The sequence below is a fragment of the Gorilla gorilla genome, chromosome 15 (genome assembly GCF_029281585.2).
Source record: "Gorilla gorilla gorilla isolate KB3781 chromosome 15, NHGRI_mGorGor1-v2.1_pri, whole genome shotgun sequence".
In the NCBI taxonomy this organism is placed as follows: domain Eukaryota; kingdom Metazoa; phylum Chordata; class Mammalia; order Primates; family Hominidae; genus Gorilla; species Gorilla gorilla.
The window spans coordinates 83150579-83170670 of NC_073239.2; the positions used below are offsets into that span (position 1 = coordinate 83150579).

The 20092-nt window shown below is 38.3% G+C and overlaps 1 pseudogene; it reads right to left on the reverse strand.

Moving 5' to 3' along the window:
• Positions 1-2089: 2089 nt before the first annotated feature.
• The window catches only part of LOC134756447 (histone-lysine N-methyltransferase SETMAR-like), a 245731-nt pseudogene continuing 227728 nt past the window's right edge, over positions 2090-20092 (reverse strand).

Below are 20092 nucleotides of genomic sequence, written 5' to 3' on the forward strand. Positions count from 1 at the left end.
GACTTTCTTACTAGGTACTGAAGTATTTTATTACCAACCCCTGAAAAGAGACAGAAATGAGTATTAGATGTGTAGAAAAGCTCCTCTAAAGAATTAGTTTATTTGGCAAATGATGTGAAACAGTGCCTTTTTTTCAGCCTTGTATTTTCTTAATAGCCAAAATGCATATGAATTATTTTATCCCAGGCACTACTTTAAGTACTTAATGTATATTAATTATTTACATTTTTATATCAACCTTATTAAGTAGATGTCATTATTATGCCTACTTTACAGATAGGGAAATTGAGGTACAGGGAAATTGAGTATAGCTGCATCTCATAACACCAAATGCAGAGCTAGGATCTGAACTCAGCAGTTTGACTTCAGAGTCATTGTGCTTACTCACTACATCAAGTCCTCCCACAGAAAAAGGAAAATTTCACTAAATTTTCTTACTTAGTGTTTTACTTTGAACAAAGTGCTTAAACTCAGTCTCCATTTCCTCACCTGGACAATGAAACTAATAGTATCTACCTTGCAGGTTAGACTGAAGGATATGTAGCAATGTCTGTAATTTGCCTACTAAGGAATCCATAGCATGTACTCCATAACAGTAATTATTATCTTTGTCATTCTTTATATATCAAGAGGGGCTCCACAACAACTTCATATGTATGCAGAACCATCATGCAAAAATTTTCTTATTTAAACCCTAGGCCAGAGACATAAAATAAATATCAATATTTACATTTTTCAGTAATTCTAACCTCAAATAGACAAATGTCACGGATCAAAGTACTTAGGAGACATTTCCTGAAATCTTCATCTCTCTCTCACTGCAGCTCATTGGATTTTAGTTAGTTCCCAGGACAAATTTCATCCTGAGGGACCCTTGCATAGCCAAGTCAACTCCAGGCCTTTTGGGCTCCTTCTGTGTTGGTTCAGCACCTGCCCAGAACATACCTATTTGCAGAGTTCAGCCTAGAACCCCCAGCCTCCTAAGAGCTCTCCCGATTGGGTGTGGCCTTTGTCAAACCTCTTGGAGAAGCACAAGATTGAAAGAGCTCCCCTGGGAAGAAGAGGAAGAACCGAGGGTAAGGAAAGAAAACATAAATTCCCAAGGTCCTCAGAATTTCCCTGACTCAGGTTACAACAAGCAGGGGGCTAGTCAAGCTCAAAAGTGCCTTTCAGCCCCCATTGAAACTTCTTTTATTGAAGAAAGAAGCCATAAATCACACAGTTTCCTGCCAGGGCCTTGTGACCACAACATGCTTCTAGCCCAAGAATGGAAGCCCAAACAAAACGCAGGTGGAGAGAAGGAAGACTAAAAGAAAGTGTACGCCCCTTGGAAGCCCAGCCACATGTAGTCCATCATCACTGGAGAATAGTCGAAAAGGGTCAGACAAGGCTGGCTGTCTTGCCTGGATCCACGGAGGCAAAGAAGGAGCCTCAGAAGTTTCCCAGGGCCACACTCTTTCAACATGCGGTATCAATAAGGGACACCAAAGCTGGAGCTTTGAGAATGAAGTGGAAAGGGTTAAGCCTGATGTGTAATTTTATCAGAATAGGACGAAAACTGTCACTAGAAAAAAGAAGATTGCTTACGAAAGGGCATCAGCCTTTCTCGTCTACCCAGAAGGGTGAAAGGAAATGTATGTGCTCAGTTGCTGAACTTTGCTTGAAAAGCAAAGAAAAATCTACTAACCGGGAGAACTAATGGTACCTCTGCTCAGGGTGAGGATTTGTGGTCAAATTAAAACTTCAATTTGAAGAAATTATTGTTAAAATCTCCAGACATGAAATTAATATAATTAGGTATAGCCCCTGAACTTAAATCTCTCAGCAAGCTAACCAGCAGAAAAAAAGCAGCTAGACTGGACCTCATTAAAACCAAGTGAATAAATGCCAGCTTCCAAAAGAATGCCAACAAGAAAAAAAAAAAAAACTGGATGTGTAAGGTGAGGAAGGGGCAGAAGCCAAGTGATGGAGCACAAAGCACTCTAAATTGGGTGTTAAGAAGCCTGGGTTTATGTCCTGCCAACAAAGGTAACTGTGGTTTCCGACCATAAATTTTAAATCATTATAACTAGGCTCAAACATATCTTTATTAATCAAAATAGGAACCATTACAATCAACACGTTTTTGCCAATGAGAAATAAGTTTGTTTATTCTTATGGCATAAAAATCTATGCTTTGGGATTCGATGAAGTTTTAGAAAGCATTTTCTGCATCCTGCTGGTTGTGGAAACGTTTTCCCTTCAAAAAGTTGTCAAGATGCTTGGAGAAGTAAGTCAGTTGGCGAGAGGTCAGGTGAATATGGCAGATGAAGCAAAACTTTGTAGCCTAATTCATTCAACTTTTGAAGCGCTGGTTGTGCGACGTGCAGTCAGGTGTTGTGGAGAAGAATTGGGCCCTCTCTGTTGACCAATGCTGGCTGTGGGTGTTGCATCTCATCGATTTGCTGAGCATTTTTCTCAGATGTAATGGTTTCGCTGGGATTCAGAAAGCTGTAGTGAATCAGACTGGCAACAGAACCCCAAACAGTGACCATGACTTTTTTTTGGTGCAAGTTTGGCTTGGGAAGTGCCTTTGGAGCTTCGTCTTGGTCCAACCACTGAGGTGGTTGTCGCCGGTTGTTATATAAAATCCACTTTTCATCGCACATCATGATTCGATAGAGACATGGTTCACTGTTGTTGCGTAGAATAAGAGAAGATGGATTTTTTTTCACCTTTCCAATTTGCTTCAAATGCCAAATTACTGTAGAATGGTCGACATTGAGTTCTTCAGCAACTTCTCATGTAGTTGTAAGAGGATCAGTTTCGATGACTGCCCCCAATTGGTCTTTGTCAACTTCCGATGGCCAGCCACTATGCTTCTCATCTTCAAGGCTCTCGTTTCCTTTGCAAAACTTCTTGAACCACCACTGCACTGTATGTTTGTTAGCAGTTCCTGGGCCAAATGCATTACTGATGTTGTGAGTTGTTTCTGCTGCTTTACAACCCATTTTGAAATTGAATAAGAAAATCACTTGAATTTGCTTTTTGTTTAACATCATTTCCATAGTCTAAAATAAATATAAAATAAACAGCAAGTAGTAAGTCATTAGCAAAAAAAACATAAAGCAAGAAATGCAAGTTAAAATTATGTATAACATAACCACATTTATTTATTTATTTCCTTATTTATTTATTTTAAGTTCTAGCATACATGTGCAGAACGTGCAGGTTTGTTACATTGGTATACATGGACCATGGTTGTTTGCTGCACCCGTCAACTTATCATCTAGGTTTTAAGCCCCATATGCATTAGGTATTTGTCCTAATGCTCTTCCTCCCCTTGCCCCCCACCCCCCAACAGGCCCCGTTGTGTGATATTCCCCTCCCTGTGTCCGCGTGTTCTCATTGTTCAACTCCCACTTATGAGTGAGAATATGTGGTGTTTGGTTTTCTGTTCCTATGTTAGTTTGCTGAGAATGATGGTTTCCAGCTTCATCCATGTCCCTGCAAAGGACATTGAACTCATTCTTTCTTATGGCTGCATAGTATTCCATGGTGTATATGCATAACCACATTTATTTAAGAATGTATTCCAATATCAAATGGCAAATTTCAACAATGCAAAAACTGCAATACTTTTGCACCAGCCTGATACATAACCTTGGACAAATGCCTCAACCCAGTGTTTTTCAAACTATAGCATGACCCAAGGGTCTCAGTATGACTTGTTAAAATACAGATTTCTGGGCAGCACCCCCAGAGTTGCAGATTCCATAGGGTGGGGTCTGAAAATGTGCATCTCTAACAATTTCCCAGGGGAAACTGGTGGTGCTGGTCCAAGGACCCCACTTTGGGAACCACTGGGCCTTTCTGGGCCTCAGTTTCCAAATCAATAAAATGAAAAAAGAAACCAGATAATCTCTAAGCTCCAACTTCTCCTAAATCCCTATGAAACAAACAACCTGGGGAAAGCAAGGACTGGATCACAAAGAATGTTGTATTCCACAGCATCATGGACAGCTGTGTGCTGCCTATAATTTTAGGAGGTGACTGTGCAAACACGCTGCCAGGGAGGACTGTACTCCAGTGATTCCACCAATTCACCGAAGGCCAGAAAGCAAGACAGGGTTGTGAGTGATGCGTCCGGGGAGCCAGCAACGGGTGCTTCCTCCCCACTCATTAAAAAAGGAAAAAAGAGAAAACTGCAGGAAACATCAACAATATCATTGGTCAGAAATGATGCTAATTTGATAAGAATCCCAGTCAATTTGTGAGGAAGTGCAGCCACAAGAGACTGAGGAAAGATACTCTATTTTATGATTCCGGGGACAGGAGGACCATTTGAAAGGATATACATTATCCTGTTTGAACTTTAAACGCAAAGTCAATTGTTAGTTTTTGTCACCCTTGGCCACTTTCATCTGCTATTAAATGAGCATATTGACTATGATTGTCTTCTTGGTAGGAAAATGAAACTGAAAACAAACATAAAAAAGCACATGTAAACTCCAGAGCCCATTGAAGGGTCTGAGAGTCCTGTGCTCACTTTTGTACTTGTTAGTTTATGTAAGTAAAGAAAGTAAAAATTTTTGAGTCTTTTAAATTCCTTGACTATCCAGACCATTACCCCTGCATTTGTTAATAAATATACATCTCTTGTAACCATAATGTGAGTGCAACAGAGTGTATTCAAGTGATATAGTTAAGTACCTGTGAGCAAATTTAAAGATGTATTTTATTTATAATCAGTCATTTATACCTGTATAATAAACCTATAAGTTTATTATATATGTATAATAAACCTATAAGTTTATTATATATGTATAATAAACCTATAAGTTTATTATATATGTATAATAAACCTATAAGTTTATTATATATGTATAATAAACCTATGTTTATTATATATGTATAATAAACCTATGTTTATTATATATGTATAATAAACCTATGTTTATTATATATGTATAATAAACCTATAAGTTTATTATATATGTATAATAAACCTATAAGTTTATTATATATGTATAATAAACCTATAAGTTTATTATATATGTATAATAAACCTATAAGTTTATTATATATGTATAATAAACCTATAAGTTTATTATATATGTATAATAAACCTATAAGTTTATTATATATGTATAATAAACCTATAAGTTTATTATATATGTATAATAAACCTATAAGTTTATTATATATGTATAATAAACCTATAAGTTTATTATATATGTATAATAAACCTATAAGTTTATTATATATGTATAATAAACCTATAAGTTTATTATATATGTATAATAAACCTATAAGTTTGTTATATATGTATAATAAACCTGTAAGTTTGTTATATATGTATAATAAACCTATATAATAAGAAAAACTTATTTTTATATAGTATTCATATACTACCTCATCTACAATGTCTCCTTGATCCCTCAAAATCAGTTTCATAGTAAAAAAAAAAAAACTTACTTTTAGATGAAAATCTTTTTTAATATACATGCATATTCAATTACTCCTATGGTTAAAAATATTACTTTGGAGTGAGGCCAACCTAAGTTCAAAGTTCGGTTCCACCATTTGGTAGCTAAGAGAGGTTGGGCAAGTTACTTAACCCTTTTGAACCTCAGTTTCCTCCCAGGGAAAATGGGGATAAAAAAATCTTATCTTGTAGGGTTATTATGAAGATTACCTGAATTAATAATGTATAATAAAGCACAGCATTTATAAAATGATGGTCATTATTATAAAACAATGTGACTGTTTTTGTTAAAAGTTTAATAAATTATGTATGGAAGCGCTAATAAATATTAATATAATCAGTTTCCAACTTAAAAAATTAGGTCTCTATTTCCAAGGTTAAACTCGCAAATAATGTAGAACTTAACAGATTCTAGGAGGGAAAATGTTGCTAACTGTGGTAACCTAACAAGCAATGCCCATCTCCTAAGAAAAACAGGAAAATCTTATGTATTTGCTAGTTGGTCTTTCCTCTTAGACCTTCAGCCATAAATTACATCTAATGATTCATGTTTGAAATGGCTTTTTGTGGCTGAATCTCTGACCTTAACTACTAGTTCTTTATATTCTCTCACTACCATGTACTGCATGAAGTTCTACCGCCTATTTGCTATTTCTGTACACATGCCCTTTTCCAGAAATCACCTGGGCATAAGTGCCTGGCACCATTCAGTCGCATTTAAAGACAGCTCAAAGCACTGAATTCACCTACGGGATAAAAAGGATGCAAAAATACTCAGGGTTTTCAGATTCCACACCTAAGTGAGATCACGCGGTATTTGTCTTTCTCTGCCTGGCTAATAAGCTCACTTAATTAAGTCCTCTAGGTTCACCCATGTCGTCATAAATGGCAGAATTTCCTTCTTTTTATAGCTGAATAATATTTCAGTGTATATATACATATACACAGATATACACACCAGATTTTTAATGTCCATCCATTCGTTGATGGATACCGAGGTTGTTTCCATATCTTGGCTATTGTAAATAATGCTTCAATGAATATTGGGGTGCAGATATCTGTTTGATATGCTGATTTTGTTTATTTTGGACATCTACCCAGAAGCGAGATTGCTGGATCTTATGGCAATTCTGTTTTTAGTTTTTTGAGGAACCTCCACACTGTTTTCCATAATGGCTGTACCAATTACATTCCTACCAACATCATCCATACAAGGGTTTCCTTTTCTTCACACCTTCTCCCACATTTGTCTGTTGTCTTTTTGATAATAACCATTTTAACAGGTGTGAGATGATATCTAATTGTCATTTTTATTTGTATTTTCCTGATGATTAGTGATGTTGAAAGCCTTTCCATATATCTGATGGTCATTTGTACATCTTTTTTGAGAAATATCTATTCAGTTCCTTTGTCCATTTAAACAAAATTTTTTTCTTAGATCTGGAAAGCCCACTTTTTAATTGATTTTTTTTTTACTATTGGTTATAGAAGTTCTTTATATATTTTAGATATTAACTCTGTATCAGATATATGAGTTACAAATATCCTCTCTCATTCTGTAGGCTGATTTTCACTCTGTTGATTGTTCCTTTCTTGTGCAGAGGGTTTTTAGTTTGAGGTAGTCGCACTTGTCTATTTTTGCTTTTGGTGCCCGTGCTGTTGCTATTGTAACCAAGAAATCATTGCTGAGGCCAATGCCGAGAAGCTTTTCCCCTGTTTTCGTCTATTAGTTTTATAGTTTTAGGTTTTTGTATCAGGTCTTTAATCCATTTTGAGTTGATTTTTGTGTATGGTATAAGGTGAGGATCCAATTTTATTCTTTTGCATGTAGATATCCAGTTTTCCTAACAACATTTATTGGCGAGGCTATCTTTTCCTTACTGTACATTCTTGGCCTTTGCTGAAGATCATTTGATCATAATATATGTGTGGGTTTATTTATGGCCTTTCTTTTCTATTCCAACCCTCTATACATCTGTTTTTATGGCAGTACCACACTGTTTTGATTATTGTAGCTTCGTAATATATTGTGAAATCAGGAAGCATGATGCTTCCACATTTATTCTTCTTTCTCAAAACTGCATTGTCTATTTGGGTCTTCTGTGGATATATATGAACTTTAGGATTTTTTTCTATTTTTGTAAAGACTGACATTAGAATTTTGATAGGGCTTACATTGAATTTGTAGATCACTTTTGATAGTATGATATTTTAACAATATTAGTTCTTTCAGTCTATGAACACAGGATATCTTTCCATTTATTTGCATCTACTTTATTTTTTTTCATTAGTGTTTTATAGTTTCCAATGTACTAGCCTTTCACTCACCTCCTTGGTTAAGTTTATTCCTAAATATTTTATTCTTTTTGGTGCTATCATAAATGGGATTGTTTGCCTAATTTCCTTTTTGGATAATTTGTTGTTTGTATATAGAAATGCAATTGATTTTTATATGTCAATTTTGTATCCTGAATCTTTATTGAATTTGTGTGTTAGTTTTAATAATCTTTTGGGGGTCCCTTTAGGGTTTTCTACATATAAGATTATGTCATCTGCAAACAGAGATAATTTCACTTCCTTCTTTCTAATTTGGGTGCCTTTTATTTATTTTCTTGCCTAATTGTCCTGGCAAGAACTTCAAGTACTATGTTGAAGAGAAGTGGTGAGAGTGTGCATCTTTGCCTTATTTTAGATCTTAGAGGAACCACTTTCACCCTTTCAGAATTTTATATGATGTTAGCTGTGGACTTTACATATATGGCCTTTATTGTGTTAACTTCCTTTTATCCTAATTTGTTGAGAGTTTTTATCAATAAAGGGTGTTACATTTTGTCAAATGCTTTTTCCACATCTATTGAGATGATCATGTGATTTTTATCCTATATTTTGTTAATATGGTGTATCAAATTTATTTATTTGCATATGTTGAATAATCTTTGCATCCCAGGGATATGTTTTACTCCATCATGGTATATGATCCCTTTAATGTGCTATTCAATTTGGTTTGCTAATATTTTATTGAGGATTTTTGTATCCATGTTCTTCAGGTATATTGGCTTGTAGTTTTCTTTTCGTGTGGTCTTTTTGGCTTTGGTATCAGGGTGATGCTTGCCTCATAAAAAGAATTTGAAAGAAGATCCTGTTCTTTTTTGGAAGAGTTTAAGAAGGATTATATAAATACCATCAACTCCCCTCATCTGAGATACTATAAAGACTTTGGCAAGTGGTGATCTCTCTTTTATTGAAGTAAGTCTGATAAACTTAACTGTGCTTGATTAACAGGATTTTTAGTTGTGTTTTGTGGAGTCAACAGTTGACATGCCAGTATTATATCCACATTTTACAAATGAAGAAACTGAGGCACAGAAAGGCGAACTAACTTTCAAAATGTTTCAAAATCACATGGCAGAGCTGGGACTAAAACTCAGATATTTCAGACACTGAAGTCCAATCTCTTAGGCAGTCAGTGGAGGCTATAAATGGAAAGTCAGGAGTTTGGACATTTTTGGTACCCAAAGGGATATTCAAAGCCCCCCTCCTAAAGCCTTCCAGTCCCCTGCCCTGCTTAGGACCTCTCTCTACAATATCACTGGCATGTGGCCATGTACCTTCTGTTTTAATGTTTCCAGCTATAGGTCCCATCTGACTCAGAGGGCAGCCCATTGCCTGACTCAACTGAATGAGGCACTCTTTAGCACTGGGTATTTATAAAGGAAAAGAAGCCCACTTTAGAAGCATGGACCTATCCCATGTCCCCCCAGCCCTGGCACAAGAATAGAAGATGCTCACAATCCAGGATCCTTCTGCTTGGAATGGCATTGGCTTGTGGTGGCATGACTTTAATTACTCTGTCTAAACCATGGTTCAGCCTGGCAGGTCCCCTTGTTTCTCATTCTGTGGTGTGCAGGAGAGTAGAGATGAACCTTTGGGAATCTCCTGATAGCACTAACCATAGCACTCCCTGTTAGTGCCCAGGCCTCAGATTTTTATGCTGAGTGATATAGTTTGGATGTCTGTCTCCTTCAAATATTGTGTTGAAATATGATCCCCAATGTTGGAGGTGGGCCCTTGTGGGAGGTGTTTGGGTCATGGGGATGGATCCCTCATGAATGGCTTGGTAATGAGTTGCCACCAGACATGACTGTTAAAAATAATCTAGGACCTCCCCACTCTCCTATGCTCCCTTTCTTACCATGTAATATGCCAGCTCCCCTTCACCTCTGCCATAATTACAAGCTTCCCGAGACCTCACCAGAAGCCAATGCCAGCATCTTGTTTCTTGTACAGTCTGCAGAACTGTGAGCCAAATAAACTTTTTTTCTTTATAAATTACCCATCCTCAGGTATTCCTTTATAGCAATGCAAAATGGACAAACACATTGAGTCTCCAGACTTCTGTTCATCAGATCACAGCCAGCCTCCCACTGATCCTTTCCCCAAGGCTATCACCTCAGAAGCAGGGAGCAGGGGAGGTGGTAGTGAGGCATGGAGGGAGGTACAACTCATTGACTTATTTCCTCTGAAACCCAGGCAAAGAATTCAGGGAATAATTCATTTGACCATTTCTTTTTAAAATTTAATAAGTAAGAACACTCTTCTGGCTAAGTCATGCTCACTGGTACAAAGTTAACTTTTAATACATGATCACTTTGAGGCCAAAATATAATTAAAAATTCTTTGGTTTCTATCTTCTCCAAAGGGGATAAACATATACAGAAGAATATGATCATACATGGAACAATATTTGATTTGTCTTTTTTCACTCTAACCTCAAGATTAGAAATTCACCCAGAGGATTTTAAGAATTCACTACCTAAAAGATACTAGCTTAACTCCCAAATTCACATAAACCATAAATCTGAGGATGAAGTCTTCCACCAAAACTATTAATTTTTTAATAAAGGGTAGAGGTTGGGGACAACAACAGATTCCTGGAACATACCTCTACATACCTCTCTCCAAGTTTCTATTCATTCATCTAACAAATTAAATCCACCAAACTATAAATCAACCCTGGCTACAGTGTTTCATCTCCTCCATAAGAATTTCATTCAAACTGATCAAAATTCTAGCCAAAATTCAGATAAACTCGATATCTGTTTTTCACTGGTCTTTAACGCTAATGATCCTCTTGGAAGAGAGAACACAAGATCTATCTGAAATGATTTGTTCATAGTAAGCCCAGGTCTACCCCATCTACTTAATAACAATTTCCATAATTTTCCATACATAGATCTCACTCAGCTCTCTGAAATAAAATTTATCCAGGTCCAGAGATTTGAACTTAGCTTCAGAAACTAAGTACATTCTCATTGCCTCCTCCCAAATCTAGTGCTTCCCTTTGTTCTTTAACCAGTATCGCTATTTTCTGAGTTTGAACTAGGGTGGTGGTGATGGGAATGGGAATACAGTGTCAATATGATAGAAAAATTGGAGAGAGAATAGGCACAGTATGGCAAGTGATTAAATGTGGGGTTGTGAGTGTGACAAAAATGACCAGCTGATGGCCAAAATTCACGCTCTTCTAAGAGCATTGTCAAGAAGTGACTATACAGACAGTATTGTCAACAGGTAACATTTCCCAGCCCTCCTGGTACCTCAGTGGGGCTACATAATGAGCTTTTGCTATTAAAATGTGAAACAAAGTGATGTGTGTTGCTTGTGGATCAAAATGGTTAAAAAGTGGATGAAAAAATCTCTCCATGATGAAAATTGCCCCATCCACCACTGAATAGAAAAGAATTCTAGGGTCCTAGAGAGGATACTTTTGAGGACACTTTCAAGTCTATGTCCTTGAATGGCCATGTGGACATTCCTCCCAACCCAGAACACTGATGCTATACTTTACATGAGTGAGACTGTAAACCAAAAAGTATCTGAGACAAGTCTCAACCAATTTCAAAGTTTATTTTGCCAAGGTTAAGGACAAGCATGTACACAGCTTTAGGAGGTCCTGAGAACATGTATCAAAGGTAGTTTGGTTACAGCTTGATTTTATACATTTTAGCAGGGACAGGAGTCACAAGCACACATCAATTAATACATGTAAGGTATACATTGGTTTGGTCCATAAAGGTAGAACAACTCAAATGGTGGGGGCAGGGTGACCTCCAGGTCATAGGTGGATTCAAAGATTTTCTTATTGGTGATTGGTTGAAAGAGTTAAGTTATTATCTCAAGACCAGGAGTCAATGAAAAGGAATGTCTGGGTTAAGATAAGGGGTTGTGGAGACCAAGGTTGTTATTATGCAGGTGAAGCCTCCACGTAGCAGGCTTCAGAGAGAATAGATTGTAAATGTTTCTTATCAGACTTAAAAAGGTACCAGACTCTTTATCTCTCTAGGATCAGGAAAAGACCTAGAAAGGGGAGGACATTCTCTACAGTATGTAGATTTCCCCCACAAGAGACATCTCTGCAGGGCCATTTTAAAATACATCAAAGAAATATATTTCAGGGTAAAATATTTTTATTTCTGTCAGGGCCTGCTATCTGTCATTTAGTGATGTATTTTATTACTACAGAGAGTCTGTTTGGTCAGTCTTAAGATCTCTGTTTTGATGTTAATGCTGGTCAGTTTTCCCTGAATTCCAAAGAGAGGAGGGTATAATGAGGCATGCCCAAACCCCATTTCCCATCATGGCCTGAACTAGTTTTTCAGACTTACTCTGGAGTGCCCTTGGCAAGACGGGGTCCACTCAATTGGCTGGGAGGCTTAGAGTTTTATTTTTGGTTTACAAGACATAAATCACTACTGTGGTAAGCCACTAAGATTTTTGGGCTTATTAGTTATAGCAACTATTGTTATCATTATTAAAACAGACATGGACATGAAAAGTTATAAACACTTTTTAGTCTATGGGGGCATCCAGCAATTTGGAGAATGGTGGCACTATTTTCAAATAATGAAAAGTATCAGGAGGAGGGCCATCTAGGAGGGAGGTATCTATTCCCAGCTGAAAGCATCATCGTGTGAGGGGACTGCCGCAAACTGGGAATAAGAAAGCTTACTGCTAGACTCAGCTACTCCCCTTAAAAAATATATCCTCAAAAAAGTCACTTAACTTTTCAGCCTCAATTTCCTCATCTGAGGGATAATATATGAGGACAAGTATTACAAATAATACAAAGATATGCCAATGTAAAATATCACTATTATAATGTTATCATTTACTTTTAAAACCATAGGGGAACTCACAGATCATTTCAGTAAGAAAAATACTAAATCTTTAGCAGTTACTGTAACTGGGCACTGCATTAACTCATAATTTTCATGACATAGATACTATTATTATCATCATTGATTTGCAGATGAAAAAAATTGAAACAAAAATGGGTTTAGTAATTTTCTCAAGGTCACATCACTAATAAGCAGAAAAGTAGGGATCAAACGCAGACAGTCTGGCTCCCAAATCTGTGCTCTCCACCACCATAAAGCAATGTCCTCTCTAGGTACAGCTTCATTTTAGATGGGGGAACTCAGGTCATGTCACACAGGTGGTTATGCACTAAATATAGACTACTGTGACAGAGAAGGCAATTTTCTCCCTGGGAAAATTTTAGTTTCTCATAAAAGGCTGGTTCTGCAGAAAATCACTGAGCTGAAAATGCATAAATTACTAAGAAAACTGAACCAGATATTTGAGCAGAATTTATGTTGATAGGAGAAAACACAAAATGAGCCTTACCCTTGCTATATCTTTCAAATATGAGACAGGGATGTGCAGATGGATTTATTTAAATGTTTTCCAGCTAAACTTTTCCTGTGGTTCTAAGATATATCAAGATCCTTAGAGAGGTAGACTCCAGTTCCTTGGACCTCTTCTGATGCAGAGCAGAGAAATGGCTCCAGAGTGACCAAGAGGCCACATCAAGCTTAACTTTCCTTTTGAAAGCCCTTGGACAGGGTAAACCAAGTCTGAAGAGCTGTCAGGAGAGCCACAACATGCTCCTGCTCCTTGAGCCTCCTGAGGCACCTGCCCCGCTCAAGCAGAGCCCCTCCCATGCCATTGATGTCAACTGAATCTTCATCTGGACAAAGCCACCTGTGAGCAAGACTGTCTTTCAGATGCCATCTGAAGTCATCACATGAACTAATGGGTTCTCCTGGCACGAGACCATTCAGACATGTTTACATATCAGAGAAAATCTCATGCATCTGGATGCCCCAGAGGCAACATGGTTCTTCCCTAGAACCAACTGAGGACAGGATCCACGTGTCTTACTCACACCTACTGATTCTGTTTGTGGAATGTCATCATCCTCTTAAGACACAGCTGAACATCTTAGATAAATTTCCAGATGGCTAGTCTACCCCTTGCCACTCCTGCATGGAGATAGACTTGGGTATATATGTTGCTACAGACCTGTACAGACACTTCTGAATATGTTTATCAACTCTATATGGGCTCTTTATTTCTGCCCATGCATTGACCTTGACTACTTTAAGAAGAGGCAGGAAATGATAAGATGAATCAAGAAGTAAAAAACAAATTAGAAAAACAAAGAGGAGAGGATAAAGTAGAGGATAAATTAGAGGGTTTGGGGGTCTCTGAAAGATGAGAAAGAGGCTGATTACTGCATAGATTTTTTTTTTCTTTTCTGTTCCAAAGCCAGGGTCTCTGTTGTAGAACTGATGACAAAAAATACAAATAACACTGCACCACAGACTATCATAGGGAGAAAAGAGAAGTAATAATTTTTCACCTTTGGACTTTACTGCTTGCAAAGCCTCTCCTATGTCTTACTTAATTGATCCTCACCACACCTCATTTTCCAGGAAACTGAGGCCAAATGGTTTAAGTGATCTGCTTAAGGTCACAGAGCTCTAAACAGAATGTGTCTACCAATGTCAACCCAGGCTCTGCCCTACACCACACTCCCTCTTGCATCACCATGTAAATCCAAGAAAGAATATTGGTCGTGCCATCAACCAGGCACACAATTGAGGATTAATTACAACCTCTTTAGGGCTCGCTATCTTCAGCTGGAAAACGAGGTTACACTAGAAACAGATGATCTACAGTTCCAAAAGTCTATGAATCAGAAGTCTGCACATCCATGAATTTTAACAAACTACTATTTTTAAGTTGCCGGTTATGCTTTATTAGTGGGTCATGAAATTAATTTAGTGAGTAGCCAACATTTCCTTTTTTAAAAAATGAAGCAGAACAGAAAAGGTTGGAATAGATTAAGGTAATGTAAGGTAGGATAAAATGGAGAAGGGTTGGATAGGATGGAAGATAATGTCAGAATGTATCCCATGTAGTAAGGGTGAAGGTTGTTTTGTAAAACCGTGTATATGTACTGGGTCACAACATAAAACTTATTTTTTACTATGGCACACAGTGAAAAATGATTGAAACCTATATTTAAATTACAGACTCACATGACACATTATCATGGAGTTTTACTGTAGTCCCCAAATATATGTACATTTGCTGCTTTTTGTGGATTATTTTGTCTGTGGTTTGACTTTCTCTTTCCTCTTTGGTATCTTTCCCCTTAGACCAGGAGTTCTCATGCCCTCCTTCCCTTTCTCACTTGCTGAGCATCCACCCTCTTTGGGGAGGTTTCTGGCTGCTGCCAGGGAGGCGAGTTCTGAAGGAGGAGAAGGTGTCAAGGTGTTAGATGGAATTGCAGGCTCTGTCAAGCTTATCACATCTGCTTTCCTGAAAGGAGAAACACAAAGGATGAAGAAAGTCTAGTTGATAATACTGAAGGCCCTGGAGATTCTGGACAATAGTGTCATTGTCTGGGAGGGACAGGGCTACAATTATCTACATTTCTGGCTCATCCACCTACTCCTCACAGGGGGATGACTAATGTAAGTGTGTCCCAAGTCTTCAAATAAGGATCTCTCAGATGGAGCCTATGTTGAAAGGGGTTCGTATTTTATACATTTGTATAAATGGGGGCATGTATGTATAACTGGGGGTTGTTTCTGCTTTCCCAAGGCTGAATACCCAAAAGAAGCGATCTAAAAATCATACAAGAAATTAAAGTTTGGGGAGGGAATTGAGGACTAGGACTGCTAGTCTGTTGCTCAAAACCACTCTCCCCAAAGAAGGACTGCCCCCCTCTAGTTCAAGTTTAAGCAGATGAGACAAAATCTCCATGGGGCTGAATAGAATTCCATGACCCTGGAGCCCCCCATGGCAGATTTCCAATTGTTTCTCTTTCCTTGATCCTCTCAGGTACAATAGCTCTCATTTTCTGTGTAATTCAAAGTTTGAAGTCAAGGTCGGTGACTAGAAAATGAAGCTTCCTGTGCTATCAGATTCTCGGTCATTCAATGTCTGAGATGAAGGTCGGTTAAAAACATTTGACTGAGACCTTTAATTCTAAATCATCGGGGTGGAAACTGGAGATGTAGCATCCTAATTCTTCCTATCAGCCTGGTCTCAGGACAGCTTGGTTTGGAATAATGTTCAGGAAATTATTAATAATGAGAAAACATTGTTCCTAGTAGCCACAGTCTATTAAAGAGATGTGAAATATAAGTGGAATCTCATGGGTTCTGCATAAATATTCTCTTTTGTTCCCTCAGTGACAAAACTGGTATCTCCTTCAAGGGGCTGCAGGTAAAGATGAGATGAGGGCAGTCCCCCAGGTTCTAATTGGCTCCGTGCACTGAGCTCTGTGCACAGAGGATCACAGTGTCCATTTCAGATCTGCCTGGCAATGGTGTCTTGCCAAGTACTACTGTGTTAGGCAGCCCCTGGTGGCCCTATAAAATGGCTGACCTACTATTGACCTGCTCTGTGTCACTGGTGCTCAAGAGGAGTCTCTCTGGCTAAATGCTCATGGGCCCCATGATAGATTATAATAAAGATTATAAAGGCACAACCAAGGCCTAATAGCTCCCAACTGTCCTACAGTACAAGGAACATCAGTGAGCCCCTTCAGGGATGCAGGCAGGTTAAGTCAGCAATGACTACATGGCTCTTCCACCAGGCACAACTTCCTTCCCAAGTCTCATATCCTAAAAAGAAGGCCAAATGGTCCACCAAGGTCAGCCCAATATTTTTGCAAAAACAAACCTTTTCTTAATTAATTATCCGATCCTAACGTGACTGCCAAAAATTTCCACAGGTGAAAATTTTGTATAATCTTCATGATAAAAAAATGACTTGCCAGAAATTACCTTTCTGTGCTTATGACAGGACAAGAGACATTAGACATCATTCCTGTCCTGATCATAGTCAAATAAGTTAAACGCTTGCAGATGGGAGAACAAAGCATTAAGAAGATATTTAGATTAGATAAAATCAACATTAAAATCATGTGTAAGACATGAGAAATTTACCAAAGATGACAGGAAAGGGCACTGGTGGGACACATTGGGAAAGGGTAGAAAAGGTGCTAATAGTTTTAATTACCAACTATGCGTCACACACTGTGTTAGCTATCATACAGCTTTTATTTCATTTAACTTTTATAACAGCCTTGGAGGGAAGGCTTATTGGATCCTAAACACCGGGGTAGACTATTCATCTTAAAGGGTGCCTGATGATTCCTTCAAGGTGTATGTTCTGTGAATGGTGGAGCATCACACTGGTGAAGAACTGAGCCAATAAGTAGAAGGAAGAAATGATCAACACTAAGGAAATTTAGAGCCAAAGGATTGACTATGGATTCAGGCAGGCCTGGGTTTGAATCCTGTCCTCACCTCTCACTAGCCCCCAGTATGGCAATTTACAAACGTCCTCCCACCCCCCAACTTCTGAGTATATATCCAAAAGAACTAAAATCAGGACCTTGAAAACATATCTGCACTCCCATGTTCACTGCAGCATTATTCCCAATAGTCAAGATACAGAAACAACCTAAATGTCCATGGATAAAGAAAATGTGGATATACACGCAATGGAATATTATTCAGTCTTTTATTTTTTAATTTAATTTTATTTTTTAAGACAGGGTCCTGTTATGTTGCCCAGGTTGGTCTCAAACTCCTGGACTCAAGCAATCCTCCCACTTCAGCCTCCCAAAGTGCTGGGATTACAGGCATGAGCATCTATGCTTGGCCTTATTCAGCCATTTAAAAGATGGAAATCATGGGCAAAGACTTCATGACTAAAACACCAAAAGCAATGGCAAAAAAACCTAAAACAGACAAATGGGATCTAATTAAACTAAACAGCTTCTGCACAGCAAAAGAAACTATCATCAGAGTGAACAGGCAACCTACAGAATGGGAGAAAATTTTTGCAACCTACCCATCTGACAAAGGGCTAATATCCAGAATCTACAAAGAACTTAAACAAATTTACAAGAAAAAAACAAACAACCCCATCAAAAAGTGGTCAAAGGATATTAACAGACACTTCTCAAAAGAAGACGTTTATTCAGCCAACAGACACGTGAAAAAATGCTCATTACCACTGGTCATCAGAGAAATGCAAATCAAAACCATGATAAGATACCATCTCATGCCAGTTAGAATGGTGATCATTAAAAAGTCAGGAAACAACAGATGCTGGAGAGAATGTGGAGAAATAAGAATGCTTTCACACTGTTGGTAGGAGTATAAATTAGTGCAACCATTGTGGAAGACAGTGTGGCAATTCCTCAAGGAGCTAGAACTAGAAATACCATTTGACCCAGCAATCCCATTACTGGGTATATACCCAAAGGAGTATAAATTATTCCACTATAAAGACACATGCACACGAATGTTTATTGCGGCACTATTCACAATAGCAAAGACTTGGAACCAACCCAAATGTCCATCAATGATAGACTAGATTAAGAAAATGTGGCACATATACACAATGGAATACTATGCAGCCATAAAAAAGGATGAGTTCATGTCCTTTGCAGGGACATGGATGAAGCTGGAAACCATCATTCTCAGCAAACTATCATAAGGACAGAAAACCAAACACTGCATGTTCTCACTCACAGGGGGGAGCTGAACAATGAGAACACACGGACACAGGGTGGGGAACATCACACACCGGGACCTGTCAGGGGGTGGGAGACTGGGGGAGGGATAGCATTAGGAGAAATACCTAATGTAAATGTGGAGTTGATGGGTGCAGCAAACCAACATGGCACATGTATACCTACGTAACAAACCTGCACATTGTGCACATGTACCCTAGAACTTAAAGTATAATAAAAAAATAAAATAAAATAAAATAAAAAATGGAAATCTACTATTTATGACAATATGGATAAGCCTGGAGGACATTATGCTAAGTGAAATAGGCCAGACACAGAAGGACAAATACTACATGATTCTGATTAGATGAAGTATTTAAGATAGTCACACTCAGAAGCAGAGAGTAGAAAGTAGTTGCCAGGGAATCAGGGGAGGGAGAAATGAGGAGTTGTTCAATGGGCATAAAGCTTTAGCTGTGTAAGATGAAAAAGTTCCAGATATCCTCTGTATAACCTAGTACCTATAGTTAACAAAACTGTATTGTGTGATTTAAAAATTTATTAAGCATGTTGCAGCGAGCAAAGATCGTGCCACTGCACATGAGCCTGGGTGACAGAGGGAGACACCGTCTCAAAAAAAAAAAAAATTATCAAGAGGGTAGATCTCTTGTTAAATGTTCTTACCACAAAAATGAGGGGACATAAGAAAACTTTTGGAGGTGATGGATATGTTTATTACCCTGAATGTGGTGACAATGTCATGGGTGTATGCATATTTAAAACTTATAAAATTGTGTACATTAAATATGTGCAGAATTTTGTAATAAATAAAAATGTAGCTCCAAAATTCTTTGACACTCTTCCCATCAAAAGGTGGATATATATTCTGGACTCTGTGACTGTTTAACCAAAGGAATATAGCAGAAGTGAGGCTATGCCAGTTTCCAGGCCCAGGCCTTAAGAAACTATCTTCTACTTCCTGTCTCTTCAGATGCTTATATTGGATCCCAGCCGCCATGCTGTGAGGAAGCCCAAGCCACCCCACAGTGAGGCCACATGGAGAGAAACCAAGAGCTGGCATGCTCTTGGTTTACCACAAAGATAAAGTGAGACAGTGGACATAAACCTAACGTAGAGTTTATTATGAGTATTTAATGAGATAGTGGATTTGAAGTGCCTCACCTATATCTAACACACAGAGTGTCTCAAATCACATCCCCTAGAAGCCAACCCTGACACAAAGATTCATGTACATGTGATTCATTAAGTGTTCCCAGGAAGACCCATTAAGAGCACGGGGAAAACAGGCATGGAAGAGGCTGAAGAAAGCAAACGCGCAGTTATGGGTCATGTTCATAGAAAGGGGGTTCAGCTTGATTCTGCAGGGGAATTCTGGAGGGTAAGTTACACCTGTGCCAAGCGCATGGAGTTTTCATGCTCCTGAACCCATCAGTTATTGGTTAAGAGCCACCGCTTGGGAGCATAAATGCCCAGGGACCTCTGCCTCTCTGTGTGGCAAAGCAGGCTCCAGCAGCCTGAAGAAAGTAGCCTGACAGTGGTACCCCAAAACAGATGTCGGTGCTGGCTGTTGAAAGAGAACACACACCAAAATCCAGGTTGCTACACCCTTTGCACCCCTTACACACATATGCACACACACAGACACACAAACACACACACCACCACCACCACCACCATTACAAAGTTATTCAAGGTGATCTGGGTGGAGCACTGATATT